This window comes from Pseudophryne corroboree, chromosome 12 (genome assembly GCF_028390025.1).
Source record: "Pseudophryne corroboree isolate aPseCor3 chromosome 12, aPseCor3.hap2, whole genome shotgun sequence".
Lineage (NCBI taxonomy): Eukaryota > Metazoa > Chordata > Amphibia > Anura > Myobatrachidae > Pseudophryne > Pseudophryne corroboree.
In genome coordinates, this window is record NC_086455.1 from 96,487,292 (window position 1) to 96,502,396 (window position 15,105).

General features: G+C 46.6%; 5 non-coding genes and 1 pseudogene across 5 annotated transcripts; all 6 read left to right on the top strand.

The window, feature by feature from the left end:
- Positions 1 to 11,571: 11,571 nt before the first annotated feature.
- Positions 11,572 to 11,735, top strand: LOC134981856 (U1 spliceosomal RNA). Its single transcript, XR_010190762.1, has one exon. It is a non-coding gene; the product is annotated as a U1 spliceosomal RNA (small nuclear RNA).
- Positions 11,736 to 11,887: 152 nt separating this feature from the next.
- Positions 11,888 to 12,029, top strand: LOC134981436 (U1 spliceosomal RNA; annotated as a pseudogene).
- A 692-nt stretch (positions 12,030 to 12,721) lies between these two features.
- Positions 12,722 to 12,885, top strand: LOC134981857 (U1 spliceosomal RNA). The gene has a single exon (XR_010190763.1). It is a non-coding gene; the product is annotated as a U1 spliceosomal RNA (small nuclear RNA).
- Positions 12,886 to 13,037: 152 nt separating this feature from the next.
- LOC134981466 (U1 spliceosomal RNA) lies at positions 13,038 to 13,200 on the top strand. The gene has a single exon (XR_010190629.1). It is a non-coding gene; the product is annotated as a U1 spliceosomal RNA (small nuclear RNA).
- A 674-nt stretch (positions 13,201 to 13,874) lies between these two features.
- LOC134981838 (U1 spliceosomal RNA) lies at positions 13,875 to 14,038 on the top strand. Its single transcript, XR_010190747.1, has one exon. It is a non-coding gene; the product is annotated as a U1 spliceosomal RNA (small nuclear RNA).
- Positions 14,039 to 14,190: 152 nt separating this feature from the next.
- On the top strand, positions 14,191 to 14,353 carry LOC134981379 (U1 spliceosomal RNA). Its single transcript, XR_010190577.1, has one exon. It is a non-coding gene; the product is annotated as a U1 spliceosomal RNA (small nuclear RNA).
- Positions 14,354 to 15,105: the final 752 nt, after the last annotated feature.

Here is a 15,105-nt window from a genome sequence, read left to right on the forward strand (position 1 = left end):
ACTTTCAATGGAAGTTTGGAGAGGCAAAAATCGGTACAGACCATGAAAAAAAGGTACTGTACCTATTTAAAAGGTACAGTTGGAGGGTATGCGCTAACTGTCACGGACTGCTTGGGCAGTGGGCAGGGGGCAGGCTCTGACTTGAAGAGCTGAAATTCAACAGCTCTCTCGAACTTGCAAGGTATGGCTGTGCAGCTGTCTCCAGCCATCTCCTTGCCCACTGTGTAATTTGTGGCGTTCTCTGATGTTCCACGCTCTGTCTCTACAACCGGCACATAATGTACAGCAGTGGTGACTCCTGAGTATGGGCCTGGAGAACTCCGCCTACCGGGGGGCAGGGATTAATAATTTCAAAGGGGCAGAGCTAGGAGTGAAGCAGTGGACAGCAGTTGAGGGGCGTTTCAAACTGTAACAGGGTTGGGACAATTTCAGTATCCTTCCCTCACCGTCTAATTGGTCAGTCCCACGCTGATTGCCATAGCGCCCTTTCGAGACTGCAGAACTCTATCCCTTAGCCACGGTTGGCACAGCTGGATGGTGCCCCTGGCAAGTGCCATCCTGGCCAAGGGGTAGATACGCCCCTGAGGGTCAGGGCCAGCAACAGAAATCTTGGGGCCCAGTACACTGATATCTCTGGGGCACCCTCAAACCCCCCCCCCCCCCCCTTAACTTGGCAGAGGGATCTTTAAAAAAAAATGGAGCCTTTGACTCGGACCGTCAGTGAGGCCGGAAGGTGGTTTTCATACTGGGCTATCCAGCTCTTCGGTGGCGGTGGCAGGAACATTCAGAAAAGGGCCAGCACAGCGACATGCATAATACTGGCAATACAGTATGGACCACAGGGACTGGACAAAGTGATGGGGTAAAAGAAGGGGGGAGGGTTTAGTTGGCCTGTTAATTGTTTTCCTGCTTAAATTGAGCAGTTGGTGGATACACTTTAAAAAGCAATATTGGCACTGTGGCCCCATTATTTCTGTTCTTAATACTTGGAGCCCTGAACAAGTGTCCCCTTTGTCCCCCCTGTCACCGGGCCTGTTCAGGCGTTACCTATGGAGAAGCTGCAACATGACATCCTAGGACACGATACTGCACCATGCATCACCATTATATTTCAGTGTGCCTTGTCAATATTTAAATCTTGTTCTGTGTGACGTGAGTTGTAAATGGTTGAAAATCTCTGTGCTACAGTATCGTCACCATGTAGTTATAACACCGCAAAACCACCAAAAGACGTGTTTTGGTAGAGGGACTGCTGGAGGGGCCCGTTGGGGGCCCCAGTTTGCTACCCCACCTCAGTATGCCTGTGCTGTAGCCAGTGGAAGGGGCACTATCTTCCCGGTGATCTCTTCGGGAAGATGGTGCCGCACATAGAAAGCAAAGACTCTGGCTGCACTCTCCTGCCCTCGCTCTAAGCAAGGTGATCGGGCCACAAAAGGACCCCTGCCGGCCCCCGGCCTGCGGGCCACAAAAGGATGCATTGGGGGCGGCTTGCGGCCCATGGGTTTGACACCCCTGCCCTAGAGTATCAAAATTTGTTTCACGGCACCCCTAGGCCAAAGTTTTTTTTATTGAGAAATTCAGAAAAAAATATCAAATTAAGTAAATTGTGTTTATAGCATGTTCTCCTCAGGTTCAGTTATGTTGTGAGGGAATGATTTTGCCAATTTAATAAAGTATAAATAATTTTAATTGGTCCTGGACCACCAAACTATGCTACCAGTGCAAGAACTCCAGTTTGGAAACTACTGCCATATAATAAACCTTTTTTGTTTTTTTTAAACTACATGTAATATACCTTAGATCTCAGTTCCTAAAAGGTTTTAAACCCTTGCATACAGTAAACTACACATATTTAAAAATCCTACACCGGGCACAAGTGCTCACGGACCAATTTCATGGCAGTCTCGGATAGGAGGGCATTGTGGATTCACCAAGGGAATGCTGATGCTGACTCCAAGAAGAAAGGGAGTCTCTTCCCTATGAAGGTGAAGCCTTGTTTGGCGACGGCCTCGTTAATTTGATCTCGGCAGCTCCCGCAGGTAAGGCAGCCTTCTTGCCCTATGTTCCCTCTCAACGGATGAAAACGCATCATTATCTGACGCAGTCATTTCGGCCCAATAGATATGCAAGTAGTTAAGATTACCCTTTCTTTGCAGGTAGAGGAAGGAAAAGAGGGAAGAGGTCTGTAGCCTCTTCAAGATCGCAGGAGCAGAGATCGTCCTCTGCTTCTGCCAAATCCCCTGCATGACGCTGGGGCTCTCTTGCAGGAGCCCGCACCAGTGGGGGGCACGTCTAAAACTCTTCAGTCAGTTCTGGATTCATTCGGACCTGGACTCGTGGGTTTTACAAATAGTGTCCCAAGGGTACAAACTGGGGTTTCAAGACGTTCCCCCTCACCGATTGTTCAAATCAGCCTTAGTCAGCAGGGAGAAGGTTTTTATTCAAGCCTCTTCGTGGTCCCGAAGCCGGACGGCTCAGTCAGACCAATCTTAAATCTGAAATCCCTTAATTTCTACCTAAAGAAATTCAATTTCAAGATGGAATCTCTCAGGGTAGTGATCTCCAGTCCGGGGGATAAAGGAGATTTCATGGTTTTGGTAGACATAAAGGATGCCTACTTACATGTTCTCATTTAGCCACTGCATCAAGCTACCTGAGGTTTGCAATTCAGGATTGTCATTACCAATTTCAGATGTTGCCGTTTGGTCTGTCCACGGCTCCGAGGATTTTCACCAGGGTGATGGCGGAAATGATGGTTCTCCTTCGCAAGCAAGGAGTCACAATTATCTCGTACTTGGATGATCTCCTGATAAAGGCGAGATAAAGGGACCAGTTGGTGCAAAACATCTACTCTCCCTGACAGTTCTTCAACAACATGGTCGGCTCCTAAACTTGCCAAAATCGCAGTTGGTCCCAATGACGCGGTTGTTGTTTTTGGGAGTGATACTGGACACAGAAGAGGTTTTCTTCTAGTGGAAAGGCTCTGGAGATCCAGAGTCTGGTCAAACAAATTCTGAAACCAGCAAGAGTGTTAATCCATCAATGCATTCGGTTGCTGGGGAAGATGGTTGCGGCCTACGAGGCCATTCAGTTTGGCAGGTTCCATGCCAGAGTGTTCCAGTGGGACCTGTTGGACAAGTGGTCCGGATCCCACCTACACATGCACCGGAGGATAATCCTGTCTTCTAAGACCAGAATTTCACTCCATTGGTGGCTGCACAGTTCTCACCACCTAGAGGGGCGATGGTTCGGGATCCAGGACTGGATCCTAGGGACCACGGATGCAACCCTCCGAGGCTGGGGAGCAGTCACACAGGGGGAAAACGTCCAAGGAAGATGGTCAAGTCGGGAAAGTTGTCTCCACATAAATGTTCTGGAGTTAAGGGTCGTTTAATAACTGCAGACACAGTACGCACTGGGACGGGTGCCCAGCATCCTCTACGGACTAAGAGAAAAGGATTTACTGGTAGGTATTAAAATCCTATTTTCTCTAACGACCTAGAGGATGCTGGGGACTCCGTAAGGACCATGGGGATAGACGGGCTCCGCAGGAGACATGGGCACTTTAAGAAAGACTTTAGTTCTGGGTGTGCACTGGCTCCTCCCTCTATGCCCCTCCTCCAGACCTCAGTTTGATACTGTGCCCAGTGGAGACTGGGTGCTTTTCAGGAGCTCTCCTGAGCTTTCTGACAGAAAGTATTTTGTTAGGTTTTTAATTTTCAGGGAGCACTGCTGGCAACAGACTCCCTGCATCGAGGGACTGAGGGGAGAGAAGCAGCCCTACTCTCTGAGTTGCAAGGTCCTGCTGCTTAGGCTACTGGAAACCATTAGCTCCAGAGGGATTGGTACGCAGGATCTCACCCTCGCCGTCCGTTTCAGAGCCGCACCGCCGCCCCCCTCGCAGAGCCGGAAGATAGAAGCCGGGTGAGTATGAGAAGAAAAGAAGACTTCAGAGGCGGCAGAAAACTTCATGATCTTCACTGAGGTAACGCACAGCACTGCAGCTGTGCGCCATTGCTCCCATATACCTCACATACTCCGGTCACTGTAAGGGTGCAGGGCGCAGGGGGGCGCCCTGGGCAGCAATATAAACCTCTTTTTCGCAAAAATATAACATATATACAGCTGGGCACTGTATATATGTATGAGCCCCCACCAATTTTACAGTTTAAGCGGGACAGAAGCCCGCCACCGAGGGAGCGCGGCTTCTCCCTCAGCACTCACCAGCGCCATTTTTTCTCCACAGCACCGCTGAGAGGAAGCTCCCCGGACTCTACCCTGCTTATACCACGTTAGACAAGAGGGTTGAAAAGAGGGGGGGGGGGGCACATAATTCGCAAATTACATACAGCAGCACTACTGGGCAGACATTAAGTTACTGTGTTATTCCTGGGTTATATAGCGCTGGGGTGTGTGCTGGCATACTCTCTCTCTCTGTCTCTCCAAAGGGCCTTGTGGGGAAACTGTCTTCAGAAAAAGCATTCCCTGTGTGTGTGGTGTATCGGTACACGTGTGTCGACATGTCTGAGGAAGAAGGCTATATTAGAGAGGAGCGGGAGCAAATGAATGTGGTGTCTCCGCCGACAGCTGATTGGATGGATATGTGGAATGTTTTAAATGCTAGTGTAAACTCATTGTACAAAAGATTAGACAAGGCAGAAGCTTTGGGACAGTCAGGGTCTCAACCCATGCCTGATCCTATGTTGCAGGGACTGTCAGGGTCTCATAAGCGCCCACTATCCCAGATTGTTGACACAGATACCGACACAGATTCTGACTCCAGGGTCGATTACGATGATGCAAAGTTACAGCCAAAATTGGCAAAATCCATTCGATTTATGATTATGGCAATTAAAGATGTTTTGCACATCACAGAGGAACCCCCTGTCCCTGAGAAGAGGGTACATATGTACAAGGGAAAGAAGCCTGAGGTAACCTTTCCCCCCTTACACGAGCTGAACGAGTTATGTGAAAAAGCTTGGGAATCTCCAGATAAAAGACTGCAGATTTCCAAAAGGATTCTTATGGCGTATCCTTTCCCATCAACGGATAGGTTACGATGGGAATCCTCCCCTAGGGTGGACAAAGCATTAACACGCTTATCCAAGAAGGTAGCCCTCCCGTTCCAGGATACGGCTACCCTCAAAGAGTGTGCTGACCGCAAACAGGAGATTAACCTGAAGACCATTTATACACATTACTTACTAAGACCAGCAATTGCGTCGGCCTGGGTGTGTAGTGCTGTAGCGGCATGGACGAATACCTTATCTGAGGGGATGGATAGCCTAGATAAGGATACTATTTTATTGACCCTGGGGCATATAAGAGATGATGTCCTATATATGTGTGAATGCAAACTACAGGTGGTGCTGCAGGGCCCACACCCTTTTACTTGTCTTGTAGAGCAGCTCTGAAGCTGTTACAGTGCCCAGCTGCTGCAAGAAATCAGCTTGAATGCTTCAGGGGCTTGGGCATGGCCAACATGAGCCCCACACCGAAGGAGGGTGGGGGTGTTTAATGCAAACTTGGGGTTATCCAAGCGCCGCAAAAGGCCGCCATGCCCTGCATGCCCCTTTTCTCTTTTCATATATAGATGAGGGTTCCAGCCAACTTTGGCCCACTGCTTGGATCACCGTATGCAAATCCGTCTGCTGCAGACCTTCCCCCAGGAATGCTTGCAATAGTTGTTGCATATGGTTTAATGTCTGAGGGTGCTTCAGTATTAGGCAGCCTTCCGCCCTCCCATGTTCATCTGAAAAGATGTGGTCTCCCTGCAGTTGTTGTCCCCAGACGAGAGTCCCCTTGTGCTTCCTCAGTTAAATCTCCTTAACTTAACGGGGGTGTGCCCGAGCAGCCGCCATACCCAGCCCTATCCCAACACATACTTATCTTGCATATGAGATCTCTTGATCATGAAGATAGTCCTCACAGGTTGAGGTTCATCCTGGCCCCGCTCCCCACTGGAGAGCGCTGATGGGGACAGCAGCGGGGCTTCAGCAGCAGGGTGAGTATGTGTGGCCAGAGGACTCCCTTCCCATGTGCAGGCCTGCAGAGTGTGCCGCGCAGGATGGGGCATGTGGCACTCTCCCTCCCTGGGGCTCTTCCAGATGTAGCTCCTCAGCAGTATTTTTCCCGGGTTGCGCGACGCTCTCCCCGACTGGCATCCGCCCTGGAACACTGCCTTCCTCAACGCAACATCAGCAGGGGGCCCGGGCCTCATCACCATCCCAGGTCTTTCTCATGTATGTATCATGTATGTGTGTGTGATATATGTATGAATCATATATGTTTGTGATAGATATATATATATATATATATATTTGTATCTATCTATCTATCTATCTATCTATCGTATGTGTGTGTATATATGTATCTATCATGTATGTATGTATGTATGTATCTATCTTGTATGTATGTGTTCTATCTATCTATCTATCTATCTATCTATCTATCTATCGTGTGTGTGATATATGTATGTATCTATCATGTATGTGTTATATGTATGTATCACACCTTCCTCTATACATATACATACATACATACATACACACACCTATATCTGTACGTACACTGACATACACACACCAACATCTATACATAAACACGCTGACCCCTAAACGTACACCAACGTACCCACACCTGCATCTATACCTACACATGCTGACACGTGGACGTACACCAGCTTACCCACATGTGAATCTATACATACATGTGCTGACACTTGGACATACACTGATGTACCCACACCTAACATCTATACATACACATGCTAACACCTGGACGTATACAGACGTACCCACATTTGCATCCATGCATATATAGATGTAGGTGTGTGTACGTCAGTGTACGTCCAGGTGTCAACGCGTGTATGTATAGATGCAGGTGTGGGTACGTCTGTGTATGTCCAGGTGTCAGAATGTGTATGTATAGATGCAGGTGAGGGAACGTCAGTGTAGGTTCAGGTGTCAGCGCGTGTATGTATAGATGCAGGTGCTTGTATGTCCAGATGTCACTGCATGTATGTATAGATGCAAGTGTGGGTACGTCAGTGTATGTCCATTTGTCAGCGTGTGTATATATAGATGCAGGTGCTTGTATGTTGGTGTATGTCCAGGTGTCAGCATGTGTATGTATAGATGCAGGTGTGGGAATGTTGGTGTATGTCCAGGTGTCAGCGCATGTATGTATAGATGCAGGATAATAATCACACAGCGTGTGACATACACACCGCTAATTCCACTTACACACAATAATTTCAGTTTGCGACCAGGAGCCGGCAATGTATGTGCACCCAAATGAAGCCACTGTACATGCCCTGCAGGCTGCTATTTACGGCACAGGTGCAACAAATTTAAATGCCCTATCTTTAAAATGGGGCATATTTTACTAAATTAAAAAAACCTGTAACTTTCTGTAAAACCTTAACCCCAAAAGGCACTACACTAACATCGGGGTGTAGAGTTGGATCTTGATCCAAGGCACCAACAGGCTAAAGCTTTGACTGTTCCCAGGATGCCTTGCACCGCCTCCTCTATAACCCTGCCCAGTGGCGTAACTAGACCTTTGTGGGCCCCATAGCAAAATTCTGAATGGGCCCACCAGCACTCAACAAGAATGAGTAGCGTTTGGGGTCAGAAAAGTAGAGGGGAAGGGGTCTAACAGAGTAGTGGGCAGGACATGAATGAATAGAAACTGAGGTGTCCATTATATAAAGAAATACAGTATGTGTGTCTGTGTGTATATCACACACACACATATAAGGGAAATTCAAATGCCCCCAATTATTGCGCCCATTACACTCTGGTTTAGGTGCACAAAGCACCTAAACCTGAATAAAGTAATGGGCGCGATCGTGAAAAGACACCGTTTGGTTGCCCAAGTGGGTCTCTTTGCACACATTTCAGCTTGTTTCCCCTGGGGGTAGCGAGCTGAAATAAACATGTCGCACCCGTTGGCAGCAACATTAGAATAGCTGCTGACGGGCGCTATTGAGGGAGGAAAGGGACATTTGAATCCAGCCCATAGATGCAATGTGAATATGTAATTTGTACCTTCCTATCTTAAAATGTATATAGTAGTGTATACACTAGAGGTCTTTCCGAACCCCCTAATCCTAACATTGTAATTTGCTTTAGGGCGCACCTCCAATTAGTCTAGTGTTTCATATTTTCACATTAAATACTTTCTTGCATTGGTTGGTTAAAGATTAGATTGTATATTTTTCTAGATATAGCTGTGCATAGTCTACAAGGCTACATGCTTCTCCTCTAACTAGAGATGTGCAGCGGGCATTTTTTGTGTTTCAAGTTTTGGTTTTGGATTCGGATCCTCAGTTGTGTTTTGGATACGGACGCGTTTTGGCAAAACCACCCTTTCGGGTGTTGGATTCGGGTGATTTTTTTTTTAAACCTCAAACAGCTAAAATCATAGAATTTGGGGGTAATTTTGATCCTATAGTATTAAGCTCAATAACCATAATTTCTACTCCTTTCCAGTCTATTCTGAACACCTCACACCTCACAATATTATTTTTAGTCCTAAAATTTGCACCAAGGTCCCTGGATGACTAAGCTAAGCGACCCAAGTGGGCAGCACAAACACCTGGCCCATCTAGGAGTGGCACTGCAGTGTCAGACAGGATGGCACTTAAAAAAATAGCCCCAAACAGCACATGATGCAAAGATAAATAAAAAAAGAGGCGCAAGATGAAATTGTAGTGTGTCTCTCCTGCTCAGTGTCAGTTCTCAGTAGTATCCTCATCAGTGCTCAGTATCACTGCTCATTGTCTTGTGCTGCATTGTGGTGCTCAGTATACTACAGTACATTACTAATAGTCCAGTGCTGCATCTTGCTGCTCAGTGTCAGTTCTAGTATCCTCATCAATGCTCAGTATCACTGCTCATTGTCTTGTGCTGCATTGTGGTGCTCAGTATACTACAGAACATTACTAATAGTCCAGTGCTGCATCTGGCTGCTCAGTGTCAGTTCTAGTAATCTCATCAGTGCTCCGTATCACTGCTCATTGTCTTGTGGTGCTCAGTGTACTACAGTACATTACTAATACTCCAGTGTCTTGTGCCGCATATGGCTGCTGTAGGGTGCTGTGGTAGTGTCCTGTCACTGTGCATATGTCCTCATTCCAGTCACAGTGATGTCTGGTATCTATCTAGTGGTATCTAATTCCAGACATTACCACCGTCTAATTCCAGATATATTACTTGCATATAATTCCACACATTAAAAAATGGAGAACAAAAAGGTGGAGGGTAAAATAGGGAAAGATCAAGATCCACTTCCACCTAGTGCTGAAGCTGCTGCCACTAGTCAAGGCAGAGACAATTCAATGCCATCAACATTATGTAATGATTATACGATACATTATATATCATATCATTGTATGGTTGTAAATTACAACTTAAAAACTTTAATGAATAAATACATAAAGTAGCTTTTATGTAACCTTTTTAAACCTATTAGCATAGACCGAATCTCATCGTGTGTATAGGCCTTTAGTTCAACAACAGCATGGGACCAGTTAGTGTGTTTTGACCACTGCACAGCACCTGGTGTTATATAGTAAGCACCACTATGGCATAGTATACAGCATTATGGGCCTGATATGAGTGTGACCAGCGGTGATGTGGAATGCAGTAGGAGGTGCTGTTTAGTAAGCACCACTTCAATATTCACTATGCAGTATATTGTGTGAATATAGAAGTGTTGGCTGTGTTATGTATTAGAGTAATTATTGCAACTCCCAGCTAAAATTGCAACAATGTAATTTAGTGACAAGCAGCAGAGATTAACCCTTTCTGTAGCTGCTGCACAACCTCTATTCATATCGCTGAATTCAAATAGGGAGATGCTCTCACCCCGCGAGCAAGCGCAGGTATATGCCACACTTATGGTAACATTGGATTTGCAGATATTTTCTTGCAGGGCTGTTTCTAAACAATTTGGCTTCAAATGCGAGATTTAAAAATGCGTGCCCCCCGCCACCATTGGCATTAAAAATGGTGCCCCTCCCACATATATATATATATATATATATATATATATAAAAACTATATTTGCGTGAGCGCTCCGGACGGGATGGGGGGGGCGTGACCTCGCAAAAATGGGTATGGTCTCCATAAAATGGGCATAGCCTTGCAGGCAAAGACTACCTTACACCCCAGTTCTTGACCCTGCACCAACAGACCTCGGCCACCACAGGGAAAAAAGTACAGTAATTTCCACCATGTTAAGCCCCACACATTAATGCCCTTTGGAACATATTATGTCACTCACCACAATATCTGTGATACACTATGCCCTACAGTAAAGCTTCTAATTACTTTTACAAAAACTGCTCAATGCCAAGAGTTTCACATGCTGGGTGTCATGCTCATTGCCAGGGGTTTCACTCTCTGGGTGTCATGCTCATTGCCAGGGGGAACGCAGTAGGAGGTGTTATATAGTAAGCACCACTATGGCATAGTATATAGCATTATATATATTGTGAGCACTGGTGATGTTGAGTGCAGTAGAGCTGCTGCTGGGTAATTACAATTGACTACAACCACCAATATAATCTGCTGCACTATATATATGCAAAGCTAATTCTGCTGGGTAATTACAAATGACTACAACCACCAATATATTCTGCTGCACTATATCTATATATGCAAAGCTAATTCTGCTGGGTAATTACAATCGACTACAACCACCAATATATTCTGCTGCACTATATCTATATATGCAAAGCTAATTCTGCTGAGTAATTACAATTGACTACAACCACCAATATATTCTGCTGCACTATATCTATATATGCAAAGCTAATTCTGCTGGGTAATGCAAATTGAGACATTATTGCATAGTATGTGATTTTGAAGTACTTTTTTTAAAGTTTTGAATGATATAGACCCAGTTTAATCTTTGTGGAATGCCTGGTTGTTGTTTTTAAGGTAATTTATTGCCTGGCATTTGAGGGGGTGGGGTGTGGTTACAGATTTCAATTATTGGTTTCACTTGTAATAGTCTTCTACTTAAGTCCAATGGTGTAGGCTGTGCAAAGCCGTTTGGCTGTGCATTTATTGATCTAAACGTGCATTTTTATCAAAGCGTGATAAAATTGACACATAACAGCAGCGTTCAATCAGCATTAATTTATATTCAGCTGATATCAATTGTGAATTGACGTTTCTTCTCTTCTTGTCACCTACAGGTAATTACAATTGACTACAACCACCAATATATTCTGCTGCACTATATCTATATATGCAAAGCTAATTCTGCTGGGTTATGCAAATTGAAACATTATTGCATAGTATGTGATTTTTAAGTACTTTTTTTAAAGGTTTGAATGATATAGACCCAGTTTAATCTTTGTGGAATGCCTGGTTGTTTTTAAGGTAATTTATTGCATGGCATTTGAGGGGGTAAGGTGTGGTTACAGATTTCAATTATTGGTTTCTCCCTGCAGTTGTTGTCCCCAGATGAGAGTTCCCTTGTGCTGCCTCAGTTGAATCTCCTTTACTTGACAGAGATGTGCCTGAGCAGCGGCCCTCCCCAGCCCTATCCCAAATCATACTTATTTTGCATAGGAGATACCATGGTCATGAAGATTGTTCTCCCAGGGTGAGGTTCATTCATTGCATTCTGGGTATGCTGACCCCTGTGATTTCCCCAAATGTGGGAAACTCGACTGCATTATTTGTGGTAGTCGGGGACTGTGTTTGTGCTTTCCTCTGGTCAGCTCTGGTAAAAGTCAGATTTCTTTGTCTCAGATCTTCCTCTAGCCTTGTTCTTCTTTCGAGAGTTCCCTTGTGCTGCCTCAGTTGGATCTCCTTCACTTGACAGGGGGGTTCCCGAGCAGCGACCCTTCCCAGCTCTAGCCCAACTCCTACTTACCTGCCAGGTGAGATACTATGATCAGGAAGGTGCTTCTCCCAGGGCAAGGCTCACCCATTGCACTCTGGGTGTGCTGCCCCTGCGATTTCCCCAAATGTGGGAAACTTAACTGCATAATTTGTGTTTCCCCTGGTCGGCTCTCATATAATTCAGATCTCTTTGTCTCAGGTCTCTCTCCAGCCTAGTTTGCTGTCTGTTTCCACTTTTCTTTTCTTGAGCCCCTCCCTTCTATGTCCTTGCGCACTATCCTGACTTATCCCGTCTGCTTACTTTGTGCCTTCCAATGCACAATGCGAACTACAGGTAGTGCTGCAGGGCCCACACCCTTTTACTGGCCTTACAGAGCAGCTCTGGAGCTGTTACAGTGCCCAGCTGCTGCAAGAAATCAGCTTGAATGCTTCAGGAGCTGGGGCATGGCCAACATGAGCCCCACACCGAAGGAGGGTGGAGGTGTTTAATGCGAACGAGGGGTCATCCAAGCACCGCAAAAGGCCGCCATGCCCTGCACGCCCCTTTTCTCTTTTCATATGCAGACGAGGGTTGAAGACAACTTTCACCCACTGCTTGGATTACATAACCATATGCAAATCCATCTGCTGCATGCCTTCCCCCAGGAATGCTTGCACTAGTTGTTGCATTTGGTTTGTTGTTTGGGGGTGCTTCAGTATTAGGCAGCCTTCTGCCCTCCCATGTTCATCTGAAAATATGTGTTTTCCCTGCAGTTGTTGTCCCCACATGAGAGTTTTCTTGTGCTGCCTCAGTTGAATCTCCTTTACTTGACAGAGATGTGCCTGAGCAGCGGCCCTCCCCAGCCCTATCCCAAATCATACTTATTTTGCATAGGAGATACCATGGTCATGAAGATTGTTCTCCCAGGGTGAGGTTCATTCATTGCATTCTGGGTATGCTGACCCCTGTGATTTCCCCAAATGTGGGAAACTCGACTGCATTATTTGTGGTAGTCGGGGACTGTGTTTGTGCTTTCCTCTGGTCAGCTCTGGTAAAAGTCAGATTTCTTTGTCTCAGATCTTCCTCTAGCCTTGCTCTTCTTTCGAGAGTTCTCTTGTGCTGCCTCAGTTGGATCTCCTTCACTTGACAGGGGGGTGCCCGAGCAGCGACCCTCCCCAGCTCTAGCCCAACTCCTACTTACCTGCAAGGTGAGATACTATGAACAGGAAGGTGCTTCTCCCAGGGCAAGGCTCACCCATTGCACTCTGGGTGTGCTGTCCCTGCGATTTGCCCAAATGTGGAAAACTTGACTGCATAATTTATGTTTCCCCTGGTCGGCTCTCGTATAATTCAGATCTCTTTGTCTCAGGTCTCTCTCCAGTCTAGTTTGCTGTCTGTATCCACTTCTTTTTTCTTGAGCCCCTCCCTTCTATACCCTTATGCACTATCCTGACTTCTCCTCCCGTCTGTTTACTTTGTGCCTTCCAATGCACAATGCGAACTACAGGTAGTGCTGCAGGGCCCACACCCTTTTACTTGCCTTACAGAGCAGCTCTGGAGCTGTTACAGTGCCCAGCTGCTGCAAGAAATCAGCTTGAATGCTTCAGGGGCTGGGGCATGGCTAACATGAGCCCCACACCGAAGGAGGGTGGGGGTGTTTAATGCGAACTAGGGGTCATCCAAGCGCTGCAAAAGGCCGCCATGCCCTGCATACCCCTTTTCTCTTTTCATATGCAAATGAGGGTTCCAGCCAACTTTGGCCCACTGTTTGGATGACATCACCATATGCAAATCCGTCTTCTGCAGACCTTCCCCCAGGAATGCTTGTACTAGTTGTTGCATTTGGTTTGTTGTTTGGGGGTGCTTCAGTATTAGGCAGCCTTCTGCCCTCCCATGTTCATCTGAAAATATGTGTTTTCCCTGCAGTTGTTGTCCCCAGATGAGAGTTCCCTTGTGCTGCCTCAGTTGAATCTCCTTTACTTGACAGAGATGTGCCTGAGCAGCGGCCCTCCACAGCCCCATCCCAAATCATACTTATTTTGCATAGGAGATACCATGGTCATGAAGATTGTTCTCCCAGGGTGAGGTTCATCCATTGCATTCTGGGTATGCTGACCCCTGTGATTTCCCCAAATGTGGGAAACTCGACTGCATTATTTGTGGTAGTTGGGGACTGTGTTTGTGCTTTCCTCTGGTCAGCTCTGGTAAAAGTCAGATTTCTTTGTCTCAGATCTTCCTCTAGCCTTGTTCTTCTTTCGAGAGTTCCCTTGTGCTGCCTCAGTTGGATCTCCTTCACTTGACAGGGGGGTGCCCGAGCAGCGACCCTCCCCAGCTCTAGCACAACTCCTACTTACCTGCCAGGTGAGATACTATGATCAGGAAGGTGCTTCTCCCAGGGCAAGGCTCACCCATTGCACTCTGGATGTGCTGCTCCTGCAATTTCCCCAAATGTGGGAAACTTGACTGCATAATTTGTGTTTCCCCTGGTCGGCTCTCGTATAATTCAGATCTCTTTGTCTCAGGTCTCTCTCCAGCCTAGTTTGCTGTCTGTTTCCACTTCTCTTTTCTTGAGCTACTCCCTTCTATGCCCTTGCGCACTATCCTGACTTCTCCTGTCTGCTTACTTTGTGCCTTCCAACGCACAATGCGAACTACAGGTAGTGCTGCAGGGCCCACACCCTTTTACTTGCCTTACAGAGCAGCTCTGGAGCTGTTACAGTGCCCAGCTGCTGCAAGAAATCAGGAGCTGGGGCATAGCCAACATGAGCCCCACACCGAAGGAGGGTGGAGGTGTTTAATGCGAACGAGGGGTCATCCAAGCGCCGCAAAAGGCCGCCATGCCCTGCATACCCCTTTTCTCTTTTCATATGCAGATGAGGGTTCCAGCCAACTTTGGCCCACTGCTTGGATGACATCACCGTATGCAAATCCGTCTTCTGCAGACCATCTCCCAGGAATGCTTTTACTAGTTGTTGCATATGGTTTGTTGTTTGGGGGTGCTTCAGTATTAGGCAGCCTTCTGCCCTCCCTTGTTCATCTGAAAATATGTGTTCTCAATGCAGTTGTTGTCCCCAGATGAGAGTTCCCTTGTGCTGCCTCAGTTGAATCTCCTTTACTTGACAGAGATGTGCCTGAGCAGCGGCCCTCCCAAGCCCTATCCCAAATCATACCTATTTTGCATAGGACATACCGTGGTCATGAAGATTATTCAAAATATCTACTCTCCCTGACAGTTCTTCAACAACATGGTTGGCTCCTAAA